This window comes from Stigmatopora argus, chromosome 22, assembly GCF_051989625.1.
Source record: "Stigmatopora argus isolate UIUO_Sarg chromosome 22, RoL_Sarg_1.0, whole genome shotgun sequence".
NCBI classification, from domain to species: Eukaryota; Metazoa; Chordata; class Actinopteri; order Syngnathiformes; family Syngnathidae; genus Stigmatopora; species Stigmatopora argus.
The window spans coordinates 7,897,072-7,924,672 of NC_135408.1; the positions used below are offsets into that span (position 1 = coordinate 7,897,072).

The 27,601-nt window shown below is 38.2% G+C and overlaps 1 long non-coding RNA gene across 1 annotated transcript in view; it reads right to left on the reverse strand.

Annotated features, from left to right (window-relative positions):
• Window positions 1-8,629: 8,629 nt before the first annotated feature.
• LOC144067784 (uncharacterized) overlaps window positions 8,630-27,601 on the reverse strand; it is a 121,811-nt gene continuing 102,839 nt past the window's right edge. The window contains exons 4-5 of the long non-coding RNA XR_013298033.1: window positions 13,610-13,683; window positions 8,630-8,689 (exon numbers count right to left, since the gene is read on the reverse strand). This is a non-coding gene — a long non-coding RNA (uncharacterized LOC144067784). The remainder of the gene's footprint in view (window positions 8,690-13,609; window positions 13,684-27,601) is intronic.

The window sequence follows — 27,601 nt, forward strand, 5'->3', positions numbered from 1 at the left end:
GAAAGGAAAAAAAACTAAAAAACAGAAGAATATATTTACACATTCAATGTCGGTATTACAACTTCTTCACACTTTGGATTGATGACATCTGGTCATGATATGAAGCTAAGAAGTTTGCAAAGTGACATCTGGGCAAATATTATTTGTTGCCAAGATTTCGCAGGCGAGCCAGTTTGTTGTGATGATATCTTTTGTGTGTGTCTGTGTGTGTGTCGCTCCCAACAAAGAAGCACCGTCTGCATTGTCGATGATTCAACTGATCTGTAACTGTGGAAAAGCATGCAATGACTGATTTCAGAGCACACTGAGTGCATGTATAGTACAACTTATCGCATAGGTGATGGTTAAGTCCAGCCACGCTCATGTACTGGCACGCATATTAGCATTTCTATGTGGGCAGGGCCAGAAAAAAAAGATAAATTCATTTCAGGCAAAAGATGAGCAACAAAGATTAAGAAAAACAACGTTAAGAGAGCGATGCGGCCAATTCGTTGTAAAGGCTTCAAAGCTCGCCAGCCTAAAATGGATTTCTAGCTCCAGTTTTGACACAGGGGTCTTTTCATAAAGACACCTGTGTGTATGCACTCTCCTACCGAGTCTGTAGTAAAAATGACCTTTCCCTCCAATTTCAGCAACCATTAAGTGCCACAGAGAGCAGCAGCCTAGCGGGCAGCCGCACCGCAAGGAGAGGCTGTCCGCCAAATACGAACACGTCCAAAATGCAGCAACACGTTTGAGTTGGTTATTGACTAAAACTATGAAGACAATGACTATAAGCAATGGCATCTTTGTCATGTGATTGGCCACATTCCTCACACATTCAGAGAGCCAAGACACACCTGCATGTTTGGAATTACAGTGTAGGCATCTGAGTGGGGGTAAAATCTCCGATCTGCGAACTCTAAATTGGGCATTAAAATAGTTGGAAGGTAAATATTAAACCTTTGGATTGGGTACATTTGGCTATAGGCTTTTTTTTTCCTTTTGATATTACAAATAATGCTTTTTAATAAAGAATGTGCTTTTGGCAGGCTTGCTGTCATCTACAAATATTAGTAACCCACTTGTAATTTTGGCAAGAAGACATCTCCAATAAAAGATTTCAACATTGAGTCAAAACAGGCCAAAATCATAATGAAAGTATTCTATTCAACTAAATCCTTTTGTTAAAATTTCACTGGGGGTTGTCAGCCTGCCAACACTGACAACCTGCTATTTCCCCCACCAAAAAAAGGACCCACCTGCACATTGAAATCGCAACAAGAGAAACAAAACCTGGTCAAACATACTATAAAGCGTTTGTGAGAAAATTAGATTTTTACATGTAAGGAAATAATGACTTCAATTGGAAATTGAAAAGTGTGCTTAACAATTTGGGCCGCAACTCTTCTTTGGGGATAAGCGTAACGTAAAAGGAATGAATGACTGAATATTCAAACGGTCCCTTTGCGAGTGGATGAGAAAAGCATGATAATCTCTTGTGACAGCAGAAAGTACAACTCTCACAAATGATAACAGCAACTTTCAAAATGTGCTCGTCTCATCATGATGACTCCCTTTAAACTTCCCATGAAGGTCATCCCTGACACCAGTTTACATGGCAACCACAGATTGTATGAAAAAAAGATGACAATAACTCTGTTTCCTCTCGCATGAATGTACCCACAAAGATTGTGCCGGCACCGCTGCCAATTTACCCTGCTTAGTACTCCTCGGGGGATGAAACGCGATTACATTGCAATTTATGCTAAACTTGAGCCCTATGAAGTGAAGAAGGCTAATTAAAACCATATTTGCAAATATCGCTGCTTTTCAACTTGGAAATGTAGACAAAAGCATGTTTAATAGAGATGTGGGCTCATTTCTGGGTGTGAGTGGAGAAAAAAAACATATATTAAATAAGTCAAAGGTCACAACTCTAGTTTCTGCATGTTTTTCCAAATACCGAAATGTCACATTATGCATTGCTGCTTATTTGTTGTAGCATGTGTGCGCCTCAAAAATTGCAGAGCAAAAAAAAACACATTAACAAGCGCACCAGACGCGCATTTATATACGATATGTATGCATAAAATACTATACATACATAGTTGTTAAACTTGGGCGAGCAAGCTGCAATTATTGGCAGAAAAACTTTCTTTTTTTGAGCGAGATAATGATCTTTCCAAATACTAACAATTTATTTTGCAGTCATCTTTTTTAATACTGAACATCTAAAGATGGTAGGACCTTATATCATCTTTTTAGTTAGTTTCTCTGCTTAAAAGGCAGATTGCTCTTTCATTTGTTTGTGTAGGGTTGGGTTGGGGGGGGGAATTGGTAGTCAACACAGTTTGATCTGACCATTAAATGGCAAAATAATATAAATCAAAATGTTCTCCTTCATGTGTCTGTGTTTGGACTACATCCTACATCCAGCACTGGTCTGAAAGGATGGCGCCAGAATTGAAGGTGCCAACTGTTTCCTGGCATTCTGGAGTAACTTATTAGCCAGTCCATTTAAGTAACATTTCTTCCTTAGAATGCCATATTCAGTCCTGCCAGTGACGCCAAAGCAGTGGGAGTAAAGCTAAGATCAAGTGCTAAATAGAGGGCTTGCATTGCTTTAATTTGCCTAGCAGACTGTGATGTAAGGCCGGAGGAGAGAAAAGCTCATGCTTGAAAGGAAATTTTGAATGAATTATGATGAATAGATAGGTTATTTATATGAGATAAAATAACAATGGTGTAAATAGTGCAGGAGAGATGACGAGTTACTCTGGAGGTAACAAATGAGTCAGCTCATAAAGCGAAGTTGTTACAAAAATAGGTTGTGGAAAGTTAAAATGAATACGCATGACAATAGCCAAGGACACCTTACAAAAGACAAATTAATTCCCCTTGCAAAACACAAATTAATTCCAATTCTCTTAAAATAAAAGAGATGCAATGCCACAGCAAAAAAAAAAGACTCTAGGGCAAAGAAGAAGAAAGTTCCAAAAGCTTTTTTGTTGATAAAACAAAAAGTAAATATTGAAAAATAAAAAGCAAAGTGAGTGGAAATAAAATAAGAGCAATACGCCACTTTTGCATTTTTTCCGATTGTTGATCCTGCAAATGTGGCCTTCCTATAAAAAAAGACTTTTGTGACTACAAGGCCAATCAACAAGAAGAAAGCCACAGAAAAACATCAGATTGGAGGTTGAAAATGTTTTGCACTGTAAATACAGTATTTCATCTCACAACGAAGGTGAAAAAAAATGGATCTAAACTTATGTGGCAGAAACATGAACCACACCGCCACCAGCAGCAAAAATGACAAGCACCATCATTTGTAATTTATTCCTAATATGAATGTGACTGCCCACAGCTGAGCTAGTAGGTCGGGCCAGAGAACTCTCACTCATGCAGAACCGCATGACCATGCATGCGCACGGTCACAAACACACTTTGACTCACACCAAAGTGTGTCTACACACAATATGTACACTTAAAGAGCTTACTGAACCTCAGCAGAGCAACACTTGGACAGATTTTGGAATGATTTAGTCGGGGGGGTCAGTCTTGTGGCCGCACACGCACACACAGCCAAGTTCTGGCTTCTAGGTGAGGCAAGACTCGAAAATTGAGTTCACGGTGGTCGCTTAGCAATGTTGAGCAGAGGGTGTGCTATCAGACCAAATTGTTCCGGTTCCTCTTGGCTCCCCTCAATTCCGTCTGAGTGTTCACGGGTGGAACGACGGCACACTGATCTGGGAGGATTGACATTTAGGGAGGCGGAGAGGAAAACTGAAAGTCGGAAAGTGAAAATTTATCATTGCTTGAGGTGAAATAATAACACTCACTGAGTATTGTCTTGTATTAATTTTACATACTATACTTCCAGACAATTTCCAAGGTTCAGCAATGTTTTGCCATTTTGCTGTTTCTATTTCAGACTTGTCCTCCATAGACAAATCAGACGCTGACTCTATCAAAATGAAAACACCACTGAACGGTCATTAAACATTTATCTTTATTGTTCCCAACCGCAATGCATTTGGCAAAACAAAACAAGATCCGTTTTAGCTCTAGCCCAACAAACACTATATGTATGATACATGAAAAGTAACAGACCTACAAGTATAACTGACATAATATTCATATTTGTAGACATCCTTTTTTAATCTGGAATATACATATTTTTTTCATTGACATCAATGTTCCCTTTAAGCTGCGCGCGTGCGCAATTGCGCACTACTCTCGTCTTCTCTGCGCACAGCAAATCATATGGAGCGCACAAAATAAAATCCCTTTTTTTAAGCTGAGGACAACCCGTGAACCACTCATCCGCCGGGCCGCCCATTCATAGATATTAATCATTACATTTTATTATTACTAAATCATTCATGTGTAGTAGACATGCACCTGCTTATGGCAGGTGTGATACTGGTGTCTGCCCATAGTGAGCAATGATTGATGATGTTGCTCACACTGACACTCAGTGTGCTCAGGCAGGTTGTCTTTCTGCCCAGACAAACAAAAAATTAGAGGGAACATTGATTGGCATATACTTTCTAATTCTATAATTTATCTTTTTGGCTCCAATTGTCTTCATAATGAAATGTCAACAAGAAATACTAAATAATTATTCACATCATTAGCCACAACTGTGATCAATTTTAAGTTGCTTTCTTGTTCAAACACCAAACCCGGATGGCTTTATCCTTTTGAACCCAAACCACTTCTCATATCAATGACACAGCCCTCGTCTGATGCAAATCACCTTTCTGACATCAATTCCACAATTGCACATATCCCCTTCTTTTCCTCATTCCCATTTGGCCAGATAATCCACCGTCATGGTCTCATCTCCCACTGCATCCAGCTCCCGATCCACACCACTGCTTACACCACATCTCTGATATCCCGACTTTAAGCCAATTTCCTCCAAGTCCAAGAGTCGCATTAGAAATCATTATCATTGGATCAAAAAACACTCTCACAAAATTCATGCAGTTTCAACCGCTGTCTCCTCTTTCCCTCCACATAGAAAAAAGTGGCATCACTTAAAATAAATAACATAACCCTTTTTAATTCATCCAGCATTTCCAAAACAGCAAAGCAGTCATCGACTTAAAAACAAGTGAACCTCTGCAACAATCTCTCCTATGATCCTTCTACAAACACCATAAATAAACATCAATAGAAATCCGGACCCATGCCGCAACCTTACTCAGCCTGACCTCGGCAAGCAATGTCTCGCTGTCCTTTAGAAAATCCACTTTAAAATCCTTTTCTTGGGTTACAAAGCACTAAAAAAGCTAGTCCTGCCCTACCTGACTAAGCTCCTGCATTGACGCACACTTTCTTTCCACTCATAGTGGAACCAAACACAATCCTCGAGCAAAAAGAACATCTCCGTCACTCCATAACTCCCGAGAGTCATACATGACTAACCTTTTATTCTTTTGGTTAGAAAAAAAAACATTGAAGCTTAACATATTCCACACCACTTTTGACTACTTGCAGTATTTCTAATGATTTTTCTCTCTTAACTTTGACGAGTTTTGACACATGATAGAATTTTGTCAACGAATATTCAAAAATAAAATAAGAGCCACACAGATATATAACTATTGAAATTGAACAATAAAAACATATTTATTTAACAGTTTGTCTCGGCAAAGTTCAAACTGATGAATAAATAATAAAAGGTAAGTATCACGAAATTGAAAGTGAGTCATTGGAGGAAGAGGAACATTATTTTAAGGACGGGAAAAAAGAGCCTTATATTGGAATTTTTTGTTTTGGAATTATTTCCAAAACATGTGTTAACCGTTTTTATGATAAAATGATGCAATTTTTTGGAAGAAAAAAAAGGTAGATCAATAGACATCAAGTGATGTCAACATAACATGTAGAAAGACAGGGAATAACTGTCTGCATTTTCAGTTGTCTACAACACGTGTCAAAGTGGCGGCCCGGGGGCAAATCTGGCCCGCCGCATCATTTTGTGTGGCCCGGGAAAGTAAATCATGAGTGCCGACTTTCTGTTTTAGGATCAAATTAAAATGAAGACTATGGATGTATATTAAATTTCCTGATTTTCCCCCTTTTAAATCAATAATTTTAAATGTCTAATCAATTTTTCTGTGTTTTTAGTTCAAAAATCATTTTGTAAAATCTAAAAATATATATAAAAAAGAGCTAAATTGTTTTAGATCTATAAAAATTGAATATTCAGCAATTTTAATCCAGTTCTTTTAATCCATTTATTTAAAAAAAATCTAAATATTATATCTAAAATGGTCCGACCCACATGAAATCGAGTTGACATTAACGCGGCCCGCGAACCAACCCGAGTCTGACACCCCTGGTCTACAACATAGATGCTAATTAATACTAAAATCTACACACCAAAAGACGGTCCAATGCAACTTAAGCAGTCAAAGGAAGATTTGCAACACGTGCAAATTAATTTGGATCAAAAACTCAAAATGTTACTGTAATTGTGAAATGTAATGATGCATGCATAGTACACTCAATTAATTGTGTGATTGATTATCCCTTCCAAATGACAATGCCAGTAGGCATTGGTCTTTTAAGATCATCTGGTTTTATTTAAAAGACATGTTTCATCAATGAAAACATGCACTGTCTCAAATTGATGACATTAGTATAATATAGAGACTAATCATTTGATACTTGTGACTTTGAAGTCCTTGCCAAATAGGAATTATTTCACGCTGGTGCACATTCTGCCTCCATGTCGAATATGCACACTGGCTTCCCAAAGGAACACTTGATGTGTTGCCATTCTAATAGGGAAAAAGAAACATCATTTCCTAAATAACCTCACTTAAAAGGCAATGCGTCTGAATGTTCTGACCTTCCATATCTGAGCATCAGTATTGTATTGCAGAATAACAGAAACTAAAATGGTGGCAGTTTACTACGGAATTCCATTCAGTTGCATTTTCTTCAAGGGGGTATATTATAAAATAACGGAGAATTAGATGCTAATCTGCTGCTTTCTTTCCCTTTTCTAAATTATTTTTTTATTAGACCAGACTAACCAACATCAAACAGTAATTGAAAAGTTCAAATTCAAAAGCAGACATCCATATGTTAGTGATTTTTTGAAATCACTGCCATGATCATCCACTCCTGCAAATAAAAATGGCTTTTACATCTTCCGCCATCATTCTCCAAAAAAATGCTGCTCAATTTGTTTGGGATAAAAATGCCCCAAAAGAAGGGCTGAAATTCAAGATAACATGTTGACTACTCATCCCACCAATTATTTTTCACAGCATAGAGGACACAGCAATCACTGACTTCCCAAAACATTAAAAACTGTTTGTTTACTCAAGATGACGCATTCTCTTTTGTTTAATTACAATATTGATGCTGTGGCAGCAGCTTTGTATGAGATTGTTCTGCAGCTGCTCAGTTATAATCATCATTTTAGTTTGATGTGTACACTGCACCATTCATGTTTCTGCAATACTATTTTTAATTGATTTTGATCATGCATCTCATTATTTCACCCATCTCCTTATCAGCAATGGTCTTCCCCGACTTCACAGTTTACACAACGACATGATCAAATGTGTGTAAACAATCGTACATGCTTTGATGATAAATGTTTCCTTACTGAAAAAAAAGTCACTGTTTGGAAAATCATGTAATGGGATAACAAAATGGAGTCCTCTCCTTTTAGACACAAACACACACTGATGGGTTTTCTTTGTACTTTCACTGATGTGCGCATGCTTTGTTTCAAATTCCTTCATTATGAATTCAAATGCGCGTTCGCCCTTGTCTTTTGATAATGCTGAACAGCCTTGAATGAATAATGATGATCTTGTGTTTATTTGAGGTAAGCTGCTATTTTTTTTCCATTCTGTCTCAACTTTGCTGCTGCTTTGACTCCATTTCAGCAAAATATTCTGATTTTTGAAAGCCACAATGTATTTTTTTTTCTTTGTAGTCTATATCAAATAAAAAGAATGTATTCAAATGGCTATGCATAAGGACTACAGTATAAGGGCTGATACTTTGATCTCAAGACACAGTGGAGATGCTGCACTTGTGCTGTCGGCTTCGTTTGTTTGTGTTTTTATGTGCTGATTAAAATGTAAAAAAATCATTTTTTTGTTTTTTTACTTGTGTAATTTTTTGTCATTATTTTAAAAGTTTACGTTTTTGATCCATGTTCAATTTTAGTTTCTTTGCCTGAAGTACTTGTACTACCTATAATTCCTGAGAAGGAAAAATAGGGAGTCTATTCAAAAGAGGCATTAATTGTATGCATTTAATTGTCGTTATTGCAGCAAAAAATTATATTCATTCATTCATTGGCTGATCCGTTCATCCTCATGTTTTAGCTAAAAGGAGTTATATTCTATCGTATGCTTACTGAATGTCAAATTATTTGTTTTCTTTTTTTGAATTACTATTTGAGAAATTTGAACAACGTTTTACTAGTTTATTCAATTATTTCTTTGACCATTTATTAATTTGTGATGCGTACAAGTAAAAGAAATATCACTATTCTGTCAATCCTTTGTATGTTGCTGAACCTTCTGTGTTATAAACAAACGGGAGTGTATAAATAATGTTTTGTTTTTTTTGTGGACGGGTATAAGGTCAAGTGAAGGACATACCGTCAACAAAAGCTTGCTGTTGTGGTGGAAGGTCATGGACTGCTAAGGAGGTTTAGTTCCTGTTTAAAAAAAAGAAAGCAAAAAGATGATATAGAGCAAATTGTGGACTGAAAAAGACAGTTGATTATGATCAGATAAAAAATTTGAAAGAAATCTAAGGTGGCGAGAAATATGAACCCAGCAAGAATTCTTTTCATTTCAGAGATTCTACAGATAAGCAATAACTGAAATTCAGCCCTTGCTGTGAATGTCTGCTTGCGTTGGGCTTCAACCAGATCTTGCGAATAGAAATTCCCCTTACAGGGCTTGAGTGAAACTTCTTGGTCAGCCACATAAAAAAATAAAATAAAACAAACTGACAGGATAAAAATAAACGCCCTAGACTTGAATGTGAGGGCAGTTTGTCTAAACCCCAAAATGAACATTTGGGCACTGTGGGCAGTCTGACTCAGCGCCGACTAATTGTTATTTTCTGTTCTCTTCATGCCTATTGCCCTCTGGTTGTGTTCTGCCATTATCTTTTACATCCTTGTGAACCACACGACTGGAATTCAACACGCGCTCCCTAGTTCATCGTTTACTTTGTGCAGTCTCGGTCGCTGCCCCCCTCCCTTCTCTGTCGCTGTGTTTTGTGGAGTTGATGAACCGCGGTGAAGCCGTTAATTCCCGACGCAGCGAGTCCACACACCAGAGGAGGTGGGGTCTGAGGCGTTTGAAACTGCTTCGTTGTGATCCACCAGCTTCAAGGCAAATATCCCAGTAGCCTTGACACCCGCACGAGCATGCGTGAAATACAGATAAACTAGACAAAGACCGTGACCACCAGAGTGGTGCTGCAATCAAATAACGGGTACCATTTCAGGCTTAGGGCTCTGTATCCAACAGTTTTCCATCAATACTTGAGGAAGACTGTTGGCTCGTTCAAGGATACATGCTTCTTCGTTGGCTACGAAATTATTAGTGGAGCATTAGAATTTTATGCAGTCAAATGGACTCACTCACTCACATACATTTATTGGAACAAAATATCATGTTATTTGCTGGCAACCAGTTAACTAACCAGTGGCGGGGCGTCAGGGCCTTCAAGGCCTTCTCTGCTGGCCTAAGAAATATCGGAATCATATATTATATTTTGTCCATAGCTTCCTTTCATTGCTTTCCCCCCTGGTTGCACTGCTTCCAGATGTGTGTTTTCATATTGAAGCATTTAACCAATCACATTTCAGCCATTATTTGTTGCCAGGGTCAGAAATCTCCCTCAAGGCCTTCACAATCAGTTCTGCAGGCTCTGCTGCATTAAACAAGTGTCGATAAGACTGTTGCTTTAACCAATCAGCTTTCGAGTTGGCAACACCACAATGCCTTGTCGCAGGGATTGGGGATACGTCATCGCTTTCACCAACTATGATTGGCTAGTGATTAGCCAGAGCTACCAAACTGTATCTGTAGCAAGCTGCACAAGCAAATATATTGTTGTGTTGATTTAAAGCCATTTTCAAGACGGACTATGCCAGAAATACCACAGGACAGGCTCGACTTTCAGCATTAGCTTCGATGGCGATAGAAAAGAAGGAAGGAAGAAAGAAAGGTGGATGGATATTGTGTACAGTTAAAAAAAATTTTGGGTGAGTAAAATATGGCTATATTCCTGCGCTGCGAGAAAATGCACGGACCGCCACTGCAGTTAACAATGTACAAACTTAACTGGGATAGGCTCCATCACCTCTGCGACCATTATGAATTTAACCGTCATCAAAGATGAATGACTGTATTCATTTGGAGCAAAACGACTGATGCTTAAATGCATTATGCAGGTGCAAAAGGGTTGAATAGAATGAAATATAAAATTGTCGCTTAGCAGCTGATATTGTTGTCATCTGTTAACCAGAAAGGGCATCTTCATAAATGAAAATAACCAAAACATCGCTTGAATAAAAAGCATTTATTCTTTTGCACATGTCCAATCCATCCAAAGTATTATCCTGCACAGTACCGGCAAATGCGACGCATTATAATAATGTCTGGATGGAAGGTCATTATTTGTGCATTAGTTTTGCACCAATGAATATTCGGTGTGGATCTATTTAAGGACACAAACACAAAGTGCTGTGTGAAACAAGGACAGTTTCCTGAACTGTGCTTATGACAAAAAAGAAAATGCTTTGACATTTCCGATGTGCTGCAGGGGAATCACACACGCTGCTTAAACAAACTTCAAACATGGTGAGAGCTAGCCTAAGGCGTTAACATTATTGGACTAAGTCCTTGGCATTGTTTTGGGAAATACATCATTCACAGTCGTAACTTAGTTTGAAAAATTAAACATGCTAAGCAGTCGCCTTGAATTAAGCAGTGGTTTTCACACTTGTTATTTTCCGTCTTGAAATGTTCCTCAAAATTGGAATAGCATTATATGCCTATTTTTTCTGCATATTCTAACACATAAATGCCTGCCTAAATTTACCTAAGGCATAACTCAATGTTGCTGATAATTATCATCATACCTTTGTGTTTCTAATTCTCCCTTTTTTGGCACTTTTCAGAATTCTAGTGCTCCTACATGTTGCATCGGTTTTAGTGTTTTGTTTAACTTCTTCCAGGCACAGCTCAATTATTATTTTAGAAAGTCTCCATTCTCATTAACATTTAATGTGTTTTATTATACATTTGTATTTTTGGCCGTTGCTACTCGCACTGTGTCTACGGGTTTGGCATTGCCTGAAAATGTGAAAAATATGTTGTTTTTGGGGGGAATGACTATTTTCCGCCATGACCCATAAAATTATATGTAGCCGTCAAAGTATATATCTAAAATGATACGCATTGGCATCACCGCGGAATTCCTAATGTGCCATCCTTTGACGTGGATACACCGTGGGACGCTTTAACTTTGATGCCTCATCAAATCACTTCTAATATTTCTTTAGGACTGAGGTGTCCACGCGCATTTCCAAGTCCCCGCTATGTAATAAACCTTTGGTTTATGACAGCTGTCCAGATGACCGCGTTAGGCTTGAAGTGTTTCGGGGTGCTTGCAAACGTTCCGCTCATCAGGCTCCCTGACTTTACAGGCCCTCTTTGTACGATTAACACACACATTTGCGCGCAGAAGCGGGAAAATACCTGCACTTTGTCCGGTGACGACCAGCTGCTGTTTCTACGGAGCGTGAGGATGAAAATGACATTTCCTATATATAGTCTAGCTGTTCTGCACAGGGGATGAAAGAAAACGATTCAGTGCAGATTAAGTGCCCTTCATAGGCAACTATAAAAATGATTCAGAGTTGAGGTGAAATGACAGAATACCTTGAAAAGGCTTACATTTTTAGTGGTTAAGGTTAAGGTTTTTAAGTGGTGGCTGATAGCTTGAGACATTTCAACACGCCAAAATCCCTCACTTGGTTTATTGGAGGTCAGTTGTCTTTTGGAACATGTCATCACAGGTTATCATGAGTCAGTTTGCAATTAGAGGTGGCTTTTACCGTCCCTAATCTGTGTAATGTACCAGAACAGATAAGAATAGCCACTCATTTCCGGATAAAATTGTGTATTTAAGATCATTTTCTAAGAACACGGTCGGAAAATAAATGAGTATTAAACTTTATTGCCTCCCTTTATCTAGCGGAAATCCTGCAGTGAAAAGAAATCCGGTCTGTGAGTGAGTAATTACGACTTTGAGTCATCGCACTGTTTTTAAGGATATCTTCCATAATTTACAACTTTAAGGAGTACATAATCCCAAATATGTCATATATTGTAGGAGTTATTGCGTTATTGTAATGAATGATCTTATTTAAGCTACCTCCTATATTAATGTTTGAGTTCCATCTTGCAATGAGCAGCCATTTTTGACTTATTGAAATCCTATTCGTGTACCTGCATTATCATTTGAAAGAGGAGTATTTTCTATAGTCAAGTTAGACATGGGTGCCCCGGTGGTGCATCAGCCTCACAGCTCTGGGGTCCTGGGTTCAAGTCCAGGTCGGTCCACCTGTGTGGAGTTTGCATGTTCTCCCCGGGCCTGTGTGGGTATCCTCCAGGTACTCCGGTTTCCTCCCACATTTCAAAAACATGCATGGTAGGCTGATTGGATACTCTAAATGGAGTCGGCTGGGATAAACTCCAGCACCCCCCGCGACCCTAATGAGGATAAAGCGGTTCAGAAAATGAGATGAGATGAGAGATTAAACATGAATTAATGTGTAAACCTAACACTTGTGTTAAGCATGGTTTTCAATTCTGAATAGAAACAGGACCAATTAACCATTCAAGTTTAACCAATCTTCTCTCACAATACAAATATAACATTGATTCTGCAATTTCTGTACAAATAAATATTCCGTGTATAATATAGTGAATGATGATGGTGTATAAAAGGAGGCGGATTGCGAAAATAAAAGGCTTCATCAGGCCGTTGAAACAAGAAAAATGAGAACCAGAGAGAATAATGAGGTGCTTGAAAAAAAAAACCACACTGATATCACTGTATATAGAAAATCTCTATATAAGTACTTAATGACACTGGGAGAAGTAATTGATTGCTGTTATCAGCGAGGAGGCAGTTACAGTAATGCCAATAATAGCACTCATAATACACTGTTCCACAATTCAGCGTTGCACTGATTGAAAGTGACTTGAAAAGAAAGTCATGAAAAACAAGCAAAGAGTAAAACAAAGAATGATGAACACAGTCTTATAGTAAAACATTGTATTTCCATTTCACTGTTGCTATTACTTTGGACGAAGGTTTGATCTTTGCTCTTGTGCTTTCATTTTTCCTGTTATCCATATTGTTCGCATTAGCAGGCTTTCATCATTATTTATCCTTTATCAATAACCACCTATTGCACGTCAGTAACAGCCATTCATCTCCTCTCACCTATTTTCGCCCTTTTCAGGCCATTTCACAGCCGTCCCAGAGCACACCTCCTTAATCAAGTCTCTACTCATTCATCACACTTTTTCCCCACTTCCCTCACCTGCTTTTTGTCTTGCTCATCAATTCTCCGCCTCGCCGCCGCATCCCGGTCCGAGGCGTGCAACCCTTTGCCGCCTAGAAGAAAAATGTCAAAATACAGCATTGTGACAAGTTTTATCAATAGACGTTACGAATTGGCGTGTTAAAGTCTTCAAGGATTACAGCAGTGCATGATTCCAAATTCCATGTTGTAAAAGTCTTACAATATCTCAGAGATGAAGGCTCATTGATATAATACGTTTCAACCGTTGACATTTGGCGGACTACGTGACATGATTTGTGTAAATGCAGAGCCTATATATGACATGCCACTGTCTTTTGACTGAAAAATATGGTCAAATTGGCACGCTAGCCTCACGTCTCATTGAAAAATAGTATTAAAATAGACACACACTGAATGCATCATGATTATTAAAAGAAAAATACAGGCGTTAATTGAAGAATTATTGCTGCCAGAGCCTCCCGGTCAAAATGGATTGGCAGTGAAACATGATCATTCAGCATCAACTACTTAAATTTCTATCTAAAGTATGCCAATAAAACACAGCCATCAAAATGAAACTTTGCTGTAACGGTGTTTAATCAATGTAAGGGTTGTTTATCTTTTTTTAAAAGTGACAATGATGATGCCATTATTTGGGATCCTTTACAATGATTGTCACATTTGTGGTTTGTATGAATTTACAAGGTGGGCCAACCTTAAAATGAAAGTGCTCATTGAGTACGTGTGTGTGTGTGTGCGTGTGTGTGTGTATTTCTATTCCCAGCTGTCTTTTTTGTGCAGGATTGACTCTATTGTGTTCTATTTTGCTGGTCATGCTTGAAATAACCTGAGCTAAGCTGCCTTGCTGTAAATTGATAGGGGACCACAGGAGCGGTTTACTCAAAATTTGTACAAGGAAAAACAACAATCGTTCTCATGTTTCGGCTAATTTCCGAAAATGAACTGGGACACCTAGAAACTAATGCACTCTCGTCAGGCTTGTGAATTCTGACATTACATTTAACAGAACAAGAAAAGATTACACTGTGTTACTGGGAACAATATCAGACTTATTTGTTTGATATTATAATACATAAATGTTTGCTTCCTCAGTTCCTTTGGTGAATTTCATTATTAAAACAAGAAAATAGATATGTCAATATTCATTTCGAATGAACACTACTGATTCTACTACATTGATGTTATTAAATTGCATTGTATTGTATATGTATATAGTCATCATAGGTGAATCCAACACAGTTGACTCAGAAACGATTAATAATTTGTAGAATAATTAATATATTATAGACCTTTAATACTATAATACTTTATTATGTACACTGAAGTACAACTAGAATAGCATGAATATGGCAAAATTACCAGAAAAAGTCAAAATTAAAGGAATTGCAAAGTCTATTTAAAACAGGGCACAAAAGTGAAAGTGATGTAAACCAAGGCAATATTTGACTATGATTTTGTCCATTTTTATTTAGTCATTCGATTGTGCAAGTGGACGCAGGCAACAAATCCTCCAACAAATTTAAATTAAGAACACAAAATAACACTATCCCTGTTGCTTAACTCTTGACGACTGTATGTGATGCTTTGGATAGGAAAATGTACACTTTGTTAAAAGTGAAACACCTCCCACACTCATCTATCTGCATCCAAGCCTACTTTTAGATAAATGTCCTTGTCCCCGTTCATAGCGCCTCATCATACTATTATCATTATTAATGATAATATGGAAATTTTTCCATCAAGACAGTATATTCTTAACCGACTCTCAACTTAAATTAGCATTGAACTGTGCTTTGTGTGTGTGTGTGTGTTTGCCATTAAGAGGACGTTGAGCTCAAATTGCAGTTTGTATATGAAGACTAGATTGGAAGGTACAAACTGCACTAAAGGGCTGCTTCATCTAACATTGTTGTGTTTATTGTGAATTCATGGAAATAAAAAAATAAAAAAAAGACCAAATGCAAACTATAAATCGCAAATATGTTATTTTCATGAAATATTCAGTGTGAAAGTGACACAAAATCAGTTTACTCTCATTTCAGATTCACGTAAAACGTGTAGGCTAGCCTACTGCTTCAATTTATAATGTATGAATGTGAATATCCATGCAAATCATGCTTTAGATTATTTAAAAAGTGGAGAACGCAGGTGCATTTAAATTGGGGCTATATTAGTCTAATCTGAGAATAATACATTCAGGACAGTGCGCCGGTGGCGGCTGGCTGCCTGGGAGCAAATTATGAACATCTGCCTGAGACCTACACATAAAGAGGCAGCCTATTATCACTCGTGACACACTTAAAGGCTTTAATGGGCACGTCAAACTAAAAGTCAGTGCTGTAGCAGATCACAGAATGCTTGATAAGTTACCAGAACGCCCGAATGATGAAAAGGAAGTACACACCGAGTCAAGCGCCGTCACGCCAACAAGCCTAAAGACTAGCCCGCTTTATTTTTAACCGCCAATCTGTTTGTGTACTTATGAGTGGCTGCCGAAAAACGGGATGCATGATTTTTTTTTGTTTTAATTGGTTTAATCAGGCAGAACAGCACAACCTCAGGCATGCAATGCAGTGTCTTATCTCCATATGTTTCTGCCTATAAATGAATTCCAATGCCTCAAACTGTACCTTATTTGACATCAACTTTAACGCATAATAAATGATATTGACATGAATATGGATGGTGGCACGCGTGTAAACATGCACAAAGACTAAGGCCCAACAAGCCATAAAATGGCAAAAGAAAAAAAACAAGCAAAAATTTCATCTCAAAACTGCATAAGAACAATTTAGTTTCTGACATAAATCTAATGCCATATTCAGTCAAATTCTGTACTTTCAAAAATTAATAAATCACTTAATATGACTAGTGTAACCTTAGCTAGTTTAGTATTTTGTATTAGATCTTATATAAAACATAGAAAGTATATAGAAAGTGATGCACAATGCGACGGGAAAACCTTGAATCTGTTTCTGTTTATACAAAAGATGGACTAGGGGTATTTTCAGCATACTTTTACAACTTTAGCAATTACATTTTTATGTGACTTTGCGGCTATGACCGTCCTCCTGAGGGCAAACATAACTACAATATGGCCTATGATGAAAACAAGTCGCACACCGCTGCCCTTTGGGGACAAAAGTATATCGTTTGCAAAGTGCTGAATTCCAAAAGTTGTGATGAGTGATTCAGCGAAAACACAGATTTGCGCTTACTAATCTTTAGCTTTTGACACATTTTGTTGTGTATAGTTTTAGACACAATTCTTAGTCTATTTTTTACTTGGCGGTAGGTGTCCAAACTTCAGCCCGCTACCAATTCATGAAGGTGGGGGGCTGCATATTACATACTGCTTCTAATTTCTGCCTGGAGAGACTTTCGAAAGGCTCTTGTACAGTATAGAATATAAATTGGCCGGTTAATGTGGGGGATCAAAAATCTATATGAAGTGCATTAATACACATTTCAAGGCTTTGCGGGATTTTATAAGCCAACAATGGCTGATTGCATTTTTTTAAATAGCACCACTCTGCTATCAAATAAGCAGCTTTGAAGCAGACCGGTAGGAAATGCTAATGTGGGCACTTGGTTTATCCTTATCGTGCTTACTCGAGGCATGTAATGAACAAGCATAATATTGTGCTTATATAAATGTTGTGAATAGCCATACTTCAGTGTAGGTTTCGCCCATTAATATTTGATTTATTTAAGAAGAAATAAAAGCCATGCAGGTTATATACTATTAAAAAATAAATACATAGCAATACGATACACAACCACAATGTCACCTATAAGTAGAAGTTGAACTAATAAGCTCATGTTTTGGCTTTTTTGGTAGCGCTTATTATGTTGGTCATTTGTACTATTGCACATGATTACCCAGTTACTTAAAAGCACAGAACTCTTGATTATTTCCATATTTTCTCCCCATTCATTAACAGCCCTCCCTATAAATCTTTTACATAATTCCAATTAAAGCTACCTCCCTGTTTTTGCTCCACGCTTAATTAGTCTACGTGGATGCAGAAAATCTGCAGACTTTAACTCTTTATTTATTTGAGGATGGCCAGAAACAGACTTCACTCCCCAGGATGCAAAGACGACAGTTTGCTTCTATCAGCAGAATATTACACAGCACGACTCCTTGTATATGTGTGCGGCTTCCTACAGCTGCCGCTGCGTTTGCCATCCATTTTCTACTACAACATACCCATTTTTCAACGACACGAATCCCACCATCCTCTCACACACATACCACACCACCATCACATCATGTTTGTCTGTGGCTATTGATGACAGTGATTTTTGTTTGACAAAGTGTACTTATATGGCACAGTAACACATTTAAAAGTAATAATGATAAGAGTGGGAAGTCTGGCTGGCCTCTGCCAGATATATTTCTAAAGAAATGAGTGCAGATGCACGATTATTGCTTGTTTCTTCACAAGACATTACACAGAAGATTTAGAGGCAGTGCGTTATTCTTTCCCAACAGCTTATCCTCATGAGGGTCGTGGGAGTGCTGAGCCTATCCCAGTTAACCATGGGCAGTAGGCTGGGTATACAGAATGGCTTGCCAGCCAATGCTAGGACACAAAAAGACGGAGAAAATCCAGGAAGCTATGGGAACACCATGAAAACCACCTACATGAAGACCACAGCCTGGAATTGAACCCTTGCTGTCAGAACTGTGAGTCAGACGTGGGAATTGCTTATGCAATTTGTAAACTCTGCTACGATCGTCGACTCATTGGTACCAATTAACAAGTTTCTTTACGTTCCCTAAAACGGCAGCGTGTTTGATGATGCACTCTTTCTTCTACTCCTGCAGTGATGGATTTAGAAATGAGAAAAAAAGATTATAATAATTGTAAGTAAAAATAATGTATTTCTACGGTGAATCAGAGCTTTTAGGAGACTAGAAATCTTATACTTCCTGTACACGCTCTGATAATGAGAGTACCACTGCCATCTACTGAAGTGGATGTGCAATTGGGTACTATTCTATTCCATACAAAAACATGTTCCCAGGATCACATGCATCCCCCTGGCATCACACCGTACCACCCCCAGGGTGGCTGGCCCCACTATTTGAGAAGGACCTCTTTATGGGAACACCATCAATATGTCTGTTAAAGGCTTTTTAATTGCACCAAGGTGTCTACCACCAAGCAAATGGCACTTGTGAAGAATGAACTTGGGCTTTTGAAAGGAGATCAAGGTTGTGTAATGACACCTCTGGAGATGTGCCCATAGTACCTGCTGTGCAGAAAATATGCCAGTCAAGCTCCAGGTGGTCAGCAGCTTGCGACGATTTCACTTCTGCAAGCATGAAAGGTTACCCCGCCACACACACACACACATCTCAAATGTTATTAAAAGCAAAGAAAGATGGAGGTCCAGGCATGAATAATTATGTGATTCAAGATGGGACACAATTGCAGCATGTTGATGATCGAATGTCTCCATTTAGATTCCAAGTCATAATTAGCTTAGAGCAGCGAGCCACTTTTGGTAACTGATGTATTTTTTTTTCATTTGGGTCTTAGATATTTTAATATAAAACTGTCATTTATCCTAACCAACTGTCAGAGAAAGAAATGACATTAATGTTTAAATAAAATGATCAGTACTGTGTATTCAAGCCCCTGTGAGGTATAGGGGTCCAAATTGAGAACGAGATGGCTGTGTTGATTCAATTTGAAATCTGATTGGTTTAGATGGGCCGGGAGGCCCATTCATTTATGTGGCAACACACAGAAGCTGAAAAATGATGTGAAAAAAATTAAGCCACACACTACCAGGCAACCAAGATCCCATGAAAATAAAGACTAAAGACTTGTAAAAGTTCAGGTCAGTTTTAAGTCAAAGTCAGTGAAATGTTACGCTGGCAAAGAAGTCAAGTTGACACTGCAGGTCAATTCCTTTGTCCAACGCAAGAAATACCTTTTCCTTCTTGGTACCACACATGAAGTGATCAGGTTTAGAAAAGATGCAGCAAGAGATGGTGGAGAGCTCTCAAAGGAACTATATGTTACATTTGTATATACTCTATGCACAAAATGCGCATGCCTGTCACTCGGTGGCCACATTATGTTTACTCAGGAATTCACAGATGCTTTTGCAAATGGAACAGCTACACCACAAAAAAATGGTAATTCGCTAAAAGTCCATTTGAGCGTCGCAATCTTTGATCTAAATGATGCCTTAGATCACCTGTGTCAAAGTGGCGGCCCGGGGGCCAAATCTGGCCCGCCGCATCATTTTGTGTGGCCCGAGAAAGTAAATCATGAGTGCCGACATTCTGTTTTAGGATCAAATTAAAATGAAGAGTATAGATGTATATTAAATTTCCTGATTTTGTTCAAAAATCATTTTGGAAAATCTAAAAATATATTTAAAAAATGCTAAAATAAACATTGTTTTAGATCTATTAAAAAATGAATATTCAGGGATTTTAATCCAGTTTTTTTAATCCATTTATAAAAAAACAATCTAAATATTATATCTAAAATGGTCCGGCCCACATGAAATCAAATTGACAATAACGCGGCCCGCGAACCAACCCGACTCTGACACCCCTGCCTTAGATACTGAAGTAACAATCAAAACGGAGCTTTATTTTCCTCATTGGAATACAACTCTTTGTCTTGTATCTTATTGAGCATCTGTAACTAATGGAATTTATGGTAAGCATGTCAATCTGCGTGTTTATCGTGACACATGTAAGTATGCATGTGTTTGATTCTAAGGCAAGATTGTTTAAAGCGTTTATCCTTCTTTTCTAATTAAACCACGTTTGAAGGCATAATTGTGGCAGCTTGGCTCTGCAAGGAAGGCAACCGGAAAGTCTTACCTTGCGTCTCTCGCTACCCGGAGTAATAATTACCTGAGATAATTACGTACGTTCCACTTTCAAGCAATTAATTCCAATTCCGAGCGACAGTGCTCAGTAGTACTGTTAGACCAGGGGTGTCCAACCCGGTCCTCAATTGCTGCAGTCGGTGCAGGTTTTCAAATGTTGAAGAGGCTATATTTTTACCACTCTGGTGTTTTAAAAATGCAATCTGTTGATTGCAGTCAGATGCTGATTGTTTTGGTTAAACTGACTGTGCTGGATCAGTGTGGAAAAAAATAGCACTTTTCGTCGCTCTTGGTGGAGTAATTTGGAAACCCCTTGCATTAGAACAATTTGACTGAGGGGGCTCAGCTGATGTTATGTCTATGGGGTCTTCGACCTTCAAGTAGCTGGTGTTAGTTAAACCTAAGCACAGACAAAACCAAGCAAGCCTGTAACTACATATACCCTATTATCATAACTATTATTAGACTAGGTGGCATTCCTCTCTAAGGCATATATTTATCTTAATTGAAGATGAGGATTAAAGTCCTACTATCGTGAGGTTTTTTTTTTTTAAAGAAAGGCGGATTAAAAAACAAGATTTCCTAAAAGAGCTCATTGTCAGTGTTACTCGGAACACTTATGGAATTAATGATGATCCAAAGTGAGTGTCTGTCATCCTGCTGAGTCGGAGTGGGCATGTTGTCACCAATGTAAACATGTGTGAATAAACAACGGTGCCGCCATAGCACGCGGGACGTTTGTGTGCCGGTGCCAGCATCTCATCATGAGGTATGCAAAATCATCTCAGAGGCTGACCCCATGCTCCCACTTTGTTCTTATTAATTTATTTCTCGGTTGCATGCAACCACGTGGCCCGGAATAGAAAGTCGCTCGACAGGGAAGGATGAGCACTCATCTCATTGAAGCTGATCTTATCAAGTGATTACTTATTCACACAGTGTTTATTCCCTCTTGGATGTCGCCGGCTCTCATTTGCAGAGTTGCCGCCTGACAACACATCAGTAGCTTGTATGGCACCCCATTGCATTCTAAACACCGATGATGAATGAGGGTCTTAGCATGTCGAATCTCACGCACATTGTGAAAATCTCACTTATTAGTGCTACGCTTCAAAGCTGAACACCTCTGCTATGGCACAACTCACCCAGGCAGCATTCATTTACTGAAAATGACAAAACTAACAGAGAAATAGAAAAAGATGGAACTAATGAATGGACATTTCTAAACTCAGAGACACACTACTTCTAACAGCTTTGCTTCTTCCTGCTGTCCTACTGAGGTATAAATGATGCCAAAGTTTCATTGAATTCAGTAGAATTAATGGGATCTTAGCAATGTGTTAAAACTTCTACACTGAGGCATTGCCAACTAGTTTGCCTCTGGTGCACTACAAGGAAACTGGAAAAACTCCATTTTGACTGATTGTGCTAATCCACGTGTCAAAGTGGCGGCCCGGGGGCCAAATCTGGCCCGCCGCATCATTTTGTGTGGCCCGGGAAAGTAAATCATGAGCGACTTTCTGTTTTTGGATCAAATTAAAATGAAAAGTATAGATGTATATTAAATTTCCTCATATTCCCCCTTTTAAATCAATAATTGTAATTTTTTAATCAAATTTTCTGTGTTTTTAGTTCAAAAATCATTTTCTAAAATCTAAAAATATATAAAAAAGCTAAAATAAACATTGTTTTAGATCTATAAAAAACTGAATATTCAGGGATTTTAATCCAGTTCTTTTAATCCATTTATTAAAAAAAATCTAAATAGTATTATATCTAAAATGGTCCGGCCCACATGAAATCGAGTTGACGTTAACGCGGCCCGCGAACCAACCCAAGTCTGACACCCCTGTGCTAATCATATTGATTTGAGTAAATGTTAACAGAAAGGGTGGCCATATAATGATAACATCACCACAATTGGAACACACATGCACAAACACAAAAAAGGTCAGATTTATTAAAGCTCTGCCTTTCCCAATTGAATTGCACAATTTTCAAAGTACGACTTCCTAATGACAAAGGCTGAGCGTAGTGGAAAAACAACGGCAATATCAACTAGAATCAATCAGAACCAAAATTAATTAGTTAGATAATTAGAGGACAAAAACAACATCAAAATCTTTGGCCATTTAAAAGGTCACTGATAATATCAGGAGACACTGGACCAGGCTGCCAATACATTCCCAAGTACGCGACGGTTTCGGCCCCTTAATGGGACATCCATATCGATACAAATACTGTGACTTGGCCCATATACACTAATTACCCCAAGTATTGTTGTAAAACAAAATCTGCATATAATTATTGTGTTTGTATGGCTTTGTCTACTCTCGTATGAAAGTTGTTGAAAAATAGTGCGAGGAGATGACATTTGAAAAGTAGACGTGTTGTTGACTATGGGAAGTTAAATGACCCCATTGTTTCTGAAAGTGCGTAAATGACAACAAGAGGAGTGTCACCTTTTGAGTAAGGGGGGAGGAGACAAACAAACAATAGCACTAATGATTCAGAGTGTCCGTGATAAATGCGGCGAGCCTGCCTGCTTAGGCTGTTTTTGTCTGCTAGGAACAGATAATATGCTACTTAAATATTCATTTAATTACTATAGATGAAGAGCCTTTCATGGAGTGTGTGCTGACATTTGAAATGCCATTCAGGAAACCCTCAAGTCGAAGCATTCCTTAACTGGCTTCCTCTTTGGGGCTCAAATAGATCCCAATTAATGAGCTGCATGGGCAATAGAGGTCACTGATACTCAGAATAAAAAGATCAGACAGAAGTAATTGTATTTACACAATAGAATGTAGGACTTTATATTTTCATAAAACCCAGTTCATTTGGCAGATTACCACGTGAGTGTGGGTTTCACTATATTGAAATTAAGAAGAAGGTCAATGAGTGGGATGTACGTACGGATTTGAAAACGGGGAAATAGTTGAACAAATTTAACAGAAAGTAGTACCCAGAGAAAAGCCACACACCCTGGGGGAAGCTGCAAACTCCACACAGGAAGGTGTGGACCTGGGATTGAACCCTCAATCTCAGAATTGAGGGTCCGATGCGATAACCATTCGTCTACCGGGCCGCCAGATGACATTTTTACCATTGTAACGTTTGCAGATTCACAGAAAAGAATGAAATCAAACCCAGGTGCTCTGCCTTAGCTATGAATGCTGTATTTTTATGAGAGCTAGAGTTTAGCCTGGTGGCTATGCTGCAGTAGAACAGCCGTCTGACTACAAGAAAAAAAAACATTGCTGCCTCAGTCAATTTGGAAAAACTTTTTGAGTGGTTAAATTCACTGAAATAGTGACTGGCAGAGAGCAGTGCAATAAAGAACATAACAGACTTTCTTGTATCTGATACTCAAAATGAAATGTGATCTGGCTTTGATATATGGTTATCTGTAATCTGAATTGCAAATAATACGTAAGCACTGTGACTGACAAACAAGAGAGTAAAATAAAGTAATGGAATGGAATTCATTTCGCAAATAATGATGATGCGATGTAACTGCCAAAATTGTGTTGTAGACGTATTTCTGGTTTGTAAAAGATTATATCTGAAATTGTGACACTAAAAAGAAAAATGTTTCGCTTTGAGAATCTGCACTCTCCTGCTATGGAGAATGCATTCAAAGCTCACAAATCTCTTCTATTTTCTTCTCATCGACACAAAGTCCAGTAGTATTTTGTAAGAGGACAGTGTCGGCTAACAATTGTTGTGCCAATCCCGTCTGGACAGCGACATTTCATCCAATTATGTTGGAAATACAAAAGTGTTTCCAGCAACAATGGCAGGATTACCAACGGCAAAAAGAGAAGAGGGGGAAGTGGACGAAGACTTAATAGAGAGTCATAGAGACAAACCGAGACATGATGCTATAGGTATTGTAAAGTGGTCTTTCTCAAATAAATGCAGGGTTTCTTCCTTTACTCTTCAGAGAACAACTGGTCAAATTGAAAGAAAACAAAAACATGCTGAAAAACCTAAAGAGGATTAAATACGCAAGCTATACGATCAACATAAGCATGATTTGTACAGAATACGCCCGTCTAAGCCTTTTTACCTCATTTCAACCCTTTAAAGACATTTCTGTTTACTGAAAATAAATGGGAACCTTGCAAAAATAGATTGGTTTCCAGTCGATTGCAGGCCACAAGGAGACGATTAACCATTCATGCTCACACTCATACCTAGAGGTAATTTAGAGTGAACAAGAGATTTTCGTGGGATGTTAGTTCAAAACTAATTTGAAGGAAACAAAACCTGCATCGTCTACTAGGTTTTTACTACTGCTCAAAGTAGTGGTGAAGATTGAGGGTTACATGAACGATGAATGGATGTTGTTAGTATTCAAACTAAAATGTCAATGCTTTCCACAAAAATATTTCATGAGTGATTCCCTTAATTTCGCTGTTTTTAAAATAAAACATTTCCCCTCTCATGATTGTGCATAAGTGAGCCAGCATCACTGGGCCTGCTGCTGTCGTTTCAATTAATATAATAATGCGTGGCCTTTTGGATTTGTGCTAGGAATAATAAAATATTGATTTTTCATTTGACATTCGCTGATGCAATTCAGCTGACCCTTGCATAAATGCTAGAAATGCGGCAATCACCGGGAGGCAGGATAAAATATGACGTAATGTGTGATCACCAGTTCTTACCTTCTTGAAAGATAATGCTTCTATCTGCATTAGATTTCATCATTGTTAGAATTTGGTCTTTGTCTATTGTATGTTTTGCATCAGTACAGACTTCATTTATTTGAGTTCCCAGGCAATGAATGTGAGTGCAAATGCTTGCCTCTATCTCTGGCCTTTTTCAGACAGTATTACATTTTTGTTTTATCATGACTTTAAGGAATCTACAAAATAATTTAATAATTAGACAGTGTCAGGAACTTGGTGACAAAAGTATATGTTTAAAATAGCATACTAAAGAGTGGAATTGATCTCTGCATTCATATGGGGAGGGAAGCGAAGTGCAGAGGATAGTTTGGCAGGAGGGGTGTGCTGTAGCAAAAGTAATTGACATTCCAGTAAAGAAAAGCTGTCGTTATCCTTGGTTTACAGCTAAACGATTTGGTAGTTTTTCTTCTGTTGATGCATTTGCGTTTTGTGCAGCATATTGTATCGGCAGCAGAGTTACTGATCACCACGCCGTTACCATAGCAACCCATGCAGCAAAGTCAGTCTAGAGCACTGATGTGTGAAGGCAACAAATTCAAGATGGTTACTTGCATAAAGACAGAGCAGACAGAAAAGATTGGAGATCTACTTTGTTCAGATTGGTCTTATACCTTAAATCAGGGACACTGAAATTATTGAATGTACCATAATTACTTTGCAGTTGCACTGCTTGAAACAAACAAAAAAACCAAATAAAAGTTTAGATGATTATCGCATCATAATCGGAGATACACTTTTTACAGTATAATATTTTTTTTTAATTTTTTGCTATGCTAAACAAAAAGAAAACCTTTCAGTTGTGTGTTGGCAATATTTCAAGAAATCTGATCTGCAAAGTTGGAGAGTTAAGTAATATTTACTTGATATTTGTATAGTGGCGAAGTTCTTCTTTTTGAAGGCGCTTGACAACTTTGAGTACTTATTAATGTTGGTGTGGGAAAAATGTTTTCAGAAGCGGAAGTAAACAAAAGTTATTCGAGCCTCCTATCATGTTATCTGGCCTATTTTTAAATTGGTATGTTGGGGGTTTTCAGGCAGTCTACCAGCTCCTTCCTGCTCAACCCTTAGATAACTCAATCGAGGGGATATTATTAATATTAAAATAAAGGATTCCAAACTTTGAAAACTAATCTTAGTTTTAAATTATGCCTCGTGGTGACAACATCTGCCTGTCTCATTTGCTTCAAAAAGTTGGATTAGTTGATGTTGATGGTGAGAAGCAGTAGCATTTAAGCACGATCACTCAGCCAAAGTCTGCATTTTAATTAGCATGGGATCATTAATGAGGTTGAAGAAGTAGGGACCGCTTCCATTTTTTGAAATGTAACTTGCTCTACCTCAAAGGCCAGTGTGCTAATAGAAAAGTTAATTACATCAGAGACATTCATGTTCATGTATGGACTTTGACAGAAGCTTTATAAGAAAAGGTTAGAGGAATGTGTTCCAGGTCCCCTGACAGCAGGCATGTTTAATTACATCGACTTGGCATTGAATGTCAGCTTGACAGTCTTATAACATGTAGCCATTTATTTATCTGCGCTTATTAACAGTTTTATAGAGTTTCAACCATTGGAAACCATATAATTATGAATCGGCGGTATCGCACGAGAGTGTTTAAGCAAGTCCACCTCATAGTTCTGAGATTGACGGTTCAATTTCCGGTGGGTTCCGATGTTCCTATGTGGGGTTAACTTGTTCTCCCCGTGCCTCGTGTTTTTTTAGTACTGTGGTTTGCTCCCACATCCCCAAAAATAATAATTAAATGGGCAAAACCACCAAGACACTGCCGATACAAACAAAAATAGTCAAGACACAAATGATAATATAATAACAGAAATGGTTTAGTATACCCAAAAAGGAGGAAGTAACACAAGCTTATTTAAGCCTACCTCCATATCTAGTCTCAATTTGACAATAAGAACTAGCAAATTGACAGACAATTTATGAAAACACCTGATTGTTAAACGCAGTCAGTGACGGTGAATGGAAAGGTCTACAAGGCACAGTGGTAAGACCAGCCATGGTGTATGGCTTAGAGACGGTAGCTTTGAGGAATAGACAGGAGGCGGAGCTACAGGAGCTGAGATGTTGATGCCGAGGTTCTCCTCAGGAGTGAACAGGTTGGATTGGATTATATTAAATGAGCGAAAAAGAAGGACAGGGAAGGTTAGATATTTTTGAGGCAAGGTCAGAGATACCAGAATGCAATGGTTTGGACATGTCCAGAAGAGAGATAGGAGAATATTGAGGGTGGAACTGCCAGGGAACAGGGCTAGAGGTGACTGAAGGGAAGATATATGGATGTAGTGAGGGAATATATGAAAGTAATTGTTGTAGGTGGAGGAGGATGCAGGGGAAACTGAAAAAATGTTGATTCGCTGTGGTTACCCGCTCACGGCTCACAGCTTAAAGTGAAGTTGTAGTA